Below are 5,923 nucleotides of genomic sequence, written 5' to 3'. Positions count from 1 at the left end.
GAATTTCAGTTATTACAAGTCAATAAGTCAATAAGCCTTTTAACCTCTTAGCGCACATGCCAAATCTTGCCACACTGCAAAAAATGAAGGCTAAAAAACGAGAAATAAACACTACATTTGAGAAGAAAATGACCAAATACTAGTGAAATTATCTGTCCATGCAGTAAGATAATTTTACTTGACAAAAAATCCTGAAACAAGTTGGTTCCAGTCTAAAAATAAGTAGGCTCTGATATGTGTTCAAAGGTTTGAAATAAGTGGAAAATTCTGGTTTTAAACACAAAGGACTTGATATCTGACTTGTAACAGCACAGTAATAAGTAAAGAAACACTGAATATTAGTCAAAGCTCTTATTTTTTAACAGGCCTAAAAGAAAATTGCATGAAGAAATGGTCTTGTTTACAAAATGACAGTTAGATCTAAGAAACATAAAAATAAAGAAACAGGACTGACTTCTCATTAAAATACTAACCAGCTAACATATAAACATGAATTAACAAAGCTGGTCGGGTACCCCATGAAGTGTGAGCAACACTAAGCCCATCTGTAAACTAGTTGGTGAGTCAAAGCTCTTATCTATTTTTCGATAAATGCCTTCCACTCAGCAATTGCCTTTTTGTATGAGCTTGTTGCATCTTTATCATGAATAGTATCACCCAGTACCTCTGTCTGAATTACAGACAGGAGGGTGGCAACACATTTTAGATACATGAGATGCAGTGTGTAGTAGTACGCCATCAGGTACAGTAAGCCTTTAAAAAGGTCATCTTTGGGAAAAGTGGTTACAGGCATGTTTCCAACAGCAAGGACACAACTGGATCCATCGAAGAGCAGCACAGGGGTGGAGAGAGGTCGCTTTTCCAGATACATGGAAGGATCCTCTCTTGGCTAGAAGTGGATGACAAAGATGAACAGTTCAATGTTAATTAGAAGAGCTTCATGAGAACTTCAGCAAGACAATAAGCCATTTCAAGGACACATGACACCGGCTACATTGATAGTGGAGGACCAACATAGCACATAATACTCACCTGAAGGACATGAATCAATGTCTCACTGGCATTTCCAAGCTTCTTTGGCAGTGCAGTTGGTGAGGGAAAAAGCGATGGGAGTGCCGACAACAGTGCAATGGTGAAATCCACTGTGGGACAAAAATGGCAACATTAGGCCCACTTAAAATAAACAATCACCACTGCTACATACTAAATTCTATCAGCTGACCACATATGATACCACCTGTAGCCCATTAACTGACAGGTTAGGGTAGCTCAACTCAAACTCCAATATGCATGGAATTTTAATCAGTTCTTCATTTTGCAACCTTTCCACAAAGTTTCGTGCAAATCCGCCCTTAACTTTTTGAGATATCGCGCACACAGACGCGCGATGACAGACACACAGGCAAAAACATTACCTCCTTGGCAGAGGTAATCAAGTCAGACCAACACTCACTCTGATCAGGTCAATAACAATCAGCACTTCAGTCATTAAAATTACATCTTTTCCAATTAGGGCTGCACGATTATGGCTAAAATGATAATTGACAATTACATTGCTCAATATTGTGATTGACGATTATTCTCATGATTATTCATCCGTTTTGGGAACAAAATAATTGTATTGCACTTGCACATTTTAAATCAACAGAAAACTGCCTTCACATTCACTGCACTGATCTTAAATGTGTTGTGAAGCAGAGACGGAAATTAGGAATGTCCCGATCAACTTTTTCGGTCCACAATCCCAATCCGAGTCAGTCAATATTTAGTATCTGCCAATACCGAGTCCCCATCCGATCTTTTATACATATATACACATGTAACAGGCAATGTTTATAGGCAATGGTAAGACTATGCCACCCTCAATAGAGGTGAGGGACCTCGGATTAAAATATTGATTGTCTCTGGGATGTGGGGCGTCAATGACCAGAACACACAGAAAAACAGGAGGGAATTATCAATAGAAGATAACAGTTTTTATTATACAAGCACAATATTAAAACACGATTGGGAGATAGTAGCTGCTGAATATATAAAAACAGACACTATAAATATTGGGTATGCTTGGGCGCCCTCTAGCGGCCGATAGAACGCTACTACTTACAAAAGGAGGTCAACCCTCAACGTGAATTTATACAACCCTTCACACATTGCATCATAGTTCATTTCAGATAACAACACAGCAAATTGTTCCACTTCTACTAAAACCGTTTACCCCCGGATCAACTGCAAGGAATTTCGCACACGTGATCTACCAGCACCGGCTGCCTTAGGGCGCCGCAAAACATACGCCACAGAGGATCTACCTTAAGAATGGGTTATATCAATAGAAAAACAATGGAAAGCAAAGTAAGGAAAAACACAGAACACATATGCCACAAGACCTTGTCAAGCCTTGTGAGCAGCAGAATCAACACATTACCACCAACCATGTAATTTACTGGGGTCCCAACAATAGAAATATTAAAACATCGAATTTGCACTCGTTTGCTCAATACGTGCACTTATACCCTAGAAAGGGTGCGTGGGGTCGGAGGAAAGAAAATAATACCGAAAGCTTGCTTTACATTGCATTCACTTAGGGTAAACGGAGTGCTAAGATAACACCATCGCTCAAAGAACAGAAAGCTTAAAGATAAGATCACCAAGTACAATACCGCATAGATTAGTGGACTGGCGTCCTCCTCCGACTACTCGCACCCTTTTTACAAAACAAACAAAAAGCCCTTTCATCTGGCATTTCTGCCATCTTTAAAGTGCCGCTGCCACGACTCGCATGCTGATTGGTGGTTTACCGCCAATCACCTTCGTGGGAGCAGACACACCTCCGGCACACCTTCCACTCAGACCCCGGGAGAGACTAAATGTAGTCAGCAGCGGCACCACTCCTCTTGTGATACACTTAAAACACTGCCTATTGAGATGTACGTTGCCCCATTTCTCACTTGTTACACACAAATAATACAGCTACACACTATGAATGCATTAAATGAGCAAAGGCAACCCAGTAAAGGCAAGTTAAGCTTATTAAGCAGTTGAATAGCTCTGCTTTAAGAAAAAAAAAAGCCTACATCTTGGCTCTTTCCTTTAATGGTCTTTATTTTTGAACACCATTAGTAAACATAAATAACAAATACTCGGCTCTTGTCTTTTCAAGGCTGCATTCTTCGCCTGACTGACCCATAAGAATTTGCTGTGTTCCTTCGAATGATGTTTCTTCAAGTGCCTTATCAGATCAGTTGTGTTATACGATGCTCTGTTGCTACCGCCTCTAAAAATGCATGTGCCTTACTGCCGCAAGCGGTGGAAAGTGACGAATTGTGACAACACGGAAATTGACGTAAATTGGGGAAAGAGGGAATTCAACACTCAGAATTTGATGGGGCATATTGTAGCCGATACCAATCACGTAAAAATGTCTGGATCGGGCCCCAATACCAATCTTTAAGATCAGCTCGGGACACCCCTAATGGAAATAACATGACATAACATAACGTGAGACAAGAACAGGCCATTCAGCCCAACATTGCTCGTCTGTGGTTTATCACAGCGTGCATACTCGAAACAAACACCTGTGATTGATCAGACAGTTAACTTGTGAATAACATTAGCCGCGTTTCCACCAAAATTACCCGGAACTTTCAGTCCCAGGAACTACTTTACCAGGAACTAAAAGGTTCCTTCAGCCAATGGTTGTCTGCGTTTCCACCGGGGTCTAAAGTCCCGCGAAGATTAGGCAAATTAGCCCACTGACGTATGAAAAAGCGACGTTGTCGTCGGTCCATCTGTCATATGATTTCTTCTGTAACCCCATACTACCACCGAAGTAGCCTACATTATTTTCTAATAACCGGGACAGCCCGGAGGGGTTTATTCCACTTATATACAACGGGTTACCAACAATGACTATATATGGTTACTTTTGTATTTATTGATTTTTATCGATTTAATCACATGGAATTGAAATATTCTTCTGCAGCCGTTTGGGCATATTTTACCGTTGTCAAGCAAAACTGTCGTTGGTAGTTGAACTTGGACCGTTATGCAACAAATAGGATATAACAGACCAATAGTCAGATTGTAACTGTTTTATATATCCTCTCAAACACATTCATTATGTTTTTATGCGAACATTCGCTTTCATGTCTTGACATCCGAAGCGACAGAATGCATTCACATTTCCAATATAACTGGCAACAACAGCAGAAAACATGCACACGTTGTAAACAATTTGCTGTTTGATTACTTACTCATCGTCAATTGTATATAGGCTAATCGCAAAATGACAAGAATAGAACGAAAACTCGGACTTGCGTGAAAATTTTAATTAGTAGTGGTACAGCCACCGTTTGTTTTCCTTCGAAGTTACTGCTAGCCGAGCAGCGAAGTGTGCCATCCAGATGCGAACCATGCACCATAAATTAGTCCATAGTCTTCCTGGTCTTTTTGTGGAATTGCAGAGTAAAATTACGGCAGTCTGAAAAAGCTAAAGGTACGATTACTAGAATTAACCTGTTATTTTACCATGACAAAAAGTGCGGAAGGTGATTTCCAGTTTGCTTTTACTGTATCACCAATGAGAATTACGCAGAACTACTGCATACCTCACATAACTGTATCAAACGTTTTGAGTCAATTACAACGGGCTAACAAAGAAAATCCGGAAGAAAATATTCAGCAACCGAATTAATCCGTTTGAATGTTTTAGTACGTAATATGCTGTCCCAGCACGAATGCTTAGCATTTTATAAAACGAATACTAAAGCAAGAAAAGAACAGAAGAGCACACGTTATAATTCCAAGACGTTGGCAGGCTATAACCAAAACTAGGCTACTGCGCCGCATAACATACAAGTTTGATTTGAAGTTATTATGAAAATAAATCGGGTTGCGCCTGCATATTTTTAAACATGGCGCCTGAAAATAGACACAAAAAAATGCTGCGAGTACTCGACCAATCAGAAATGTTCAGCGCTGCAAGCTCCACCCAAAAGGTTCCTGTACTTTCGGAAAGTACTACCCCCCGAGCAGGAACCTTTTGGGGGGTAAAACAAAGCCCCCGGAACTAAATTTAGACCCTAGTTCCTGCGGTGGAAACGCACTAAGTTCCTCAAAAGGTTCCTAGTTCCGGGGTATAGTTCCTGCGGTGGAAACGTGGCTATTGATTTAATCCACCAGAGCGAGCTAAACCCTTCCTCTTATTGTTAATGGCTTGTATATGTATGTTTATTTGCTTTTTGTAGAAGTAAAAAAAAATTAAAACCCAGAAATACCGCCTTGCGGTTGTATGCCTCTGCCAACCAAGGCAAAAATGTGTTTTGTGAGGTCACAGTGACCTTGACCTTTGACCACCAAAATCTAATCAGTTCATCCTTGAGTCCAAGTGGACGTTTGTGCCAAATTTGAAGAAATTCCCTCAAGGCGTTCCTGAGATATCGCGTTCAAGAGAATTGGGACGGACAGACGGACAACCCGAAAACATAATGCCTCCGGCCACGACTGTGCCGTCACGGTTGCATAATAAAAAACAGCAACCTAAACCTAAAAGTGTGAATAATTGCCCCCGGCCACGTCAATTAATTGTGGAGGCCAATATTGACATTGTCGATTAAAATACGATTAATTGTGCAGCCCTATCACCAATAGATAAACAATGAATTCAGTGCATGGAACAGCTACTTGCCTCCACGCAGACTCAAGGGGAAGGAGGTTTTCAGCACTTTCTTCCACACGCCATAGAACTGCACCTTGGCACAGAAGTCTTCCCATCTGCCCTTTGTTTCCTCAATGTATTTGTTGTTGGCGCCACCCAGAATGCGATGCAGCTCATCCATTGCCTAGAACAAAATAATGCTTATAGTTACTCCACCACTGTGCAGGCTTGATGAGCCAGCAGACTACGTGTGCATGTGCAAACACACAC

General features: G+C 40.9%; 1 long non-coding RNA gene across 1 annotated transcript; it reads right to left on the bottom strand.

Moving 5' to 3' along the window:
* Positions 1-789: 789 nt before the first annotated feature.
* LOC118228366 lies at positions 790-2,707 on the bottom strand. The gene is made up of 3 exons (XR_004765467.1): positions 2,658-2,707; positions 1,033-1,142; positions 790-889 (listed from the first exon to the last, which is right to left on the bottom strand). It is a non-coding gene; the product is annotated as an uncharacterized LOC118228366 (long non-coding RNA).
* Between the last annotated feature and the right edge of the window lie 3,216 nt (positions 2,708-5,923).

The sequence above is a fragment of the Anguilla anguilla genome, chromosome 5 (genome assembly GCF_013347855.1).
Source record: "Anguilla anguilla isolate fAngAng1 chromosome 5, fAngAng1.pri, whole genome shotgun sequence".
Lineage (NCBI taxonomy): Eukaryota > Metazoa > Chordata > Actinopteri > Anguilliformes > Anguillidae > Anguilla > Anguilla anguilla.
This window is presented reverse-complemented; position numbering and strand designations above follow the sequence as displayed.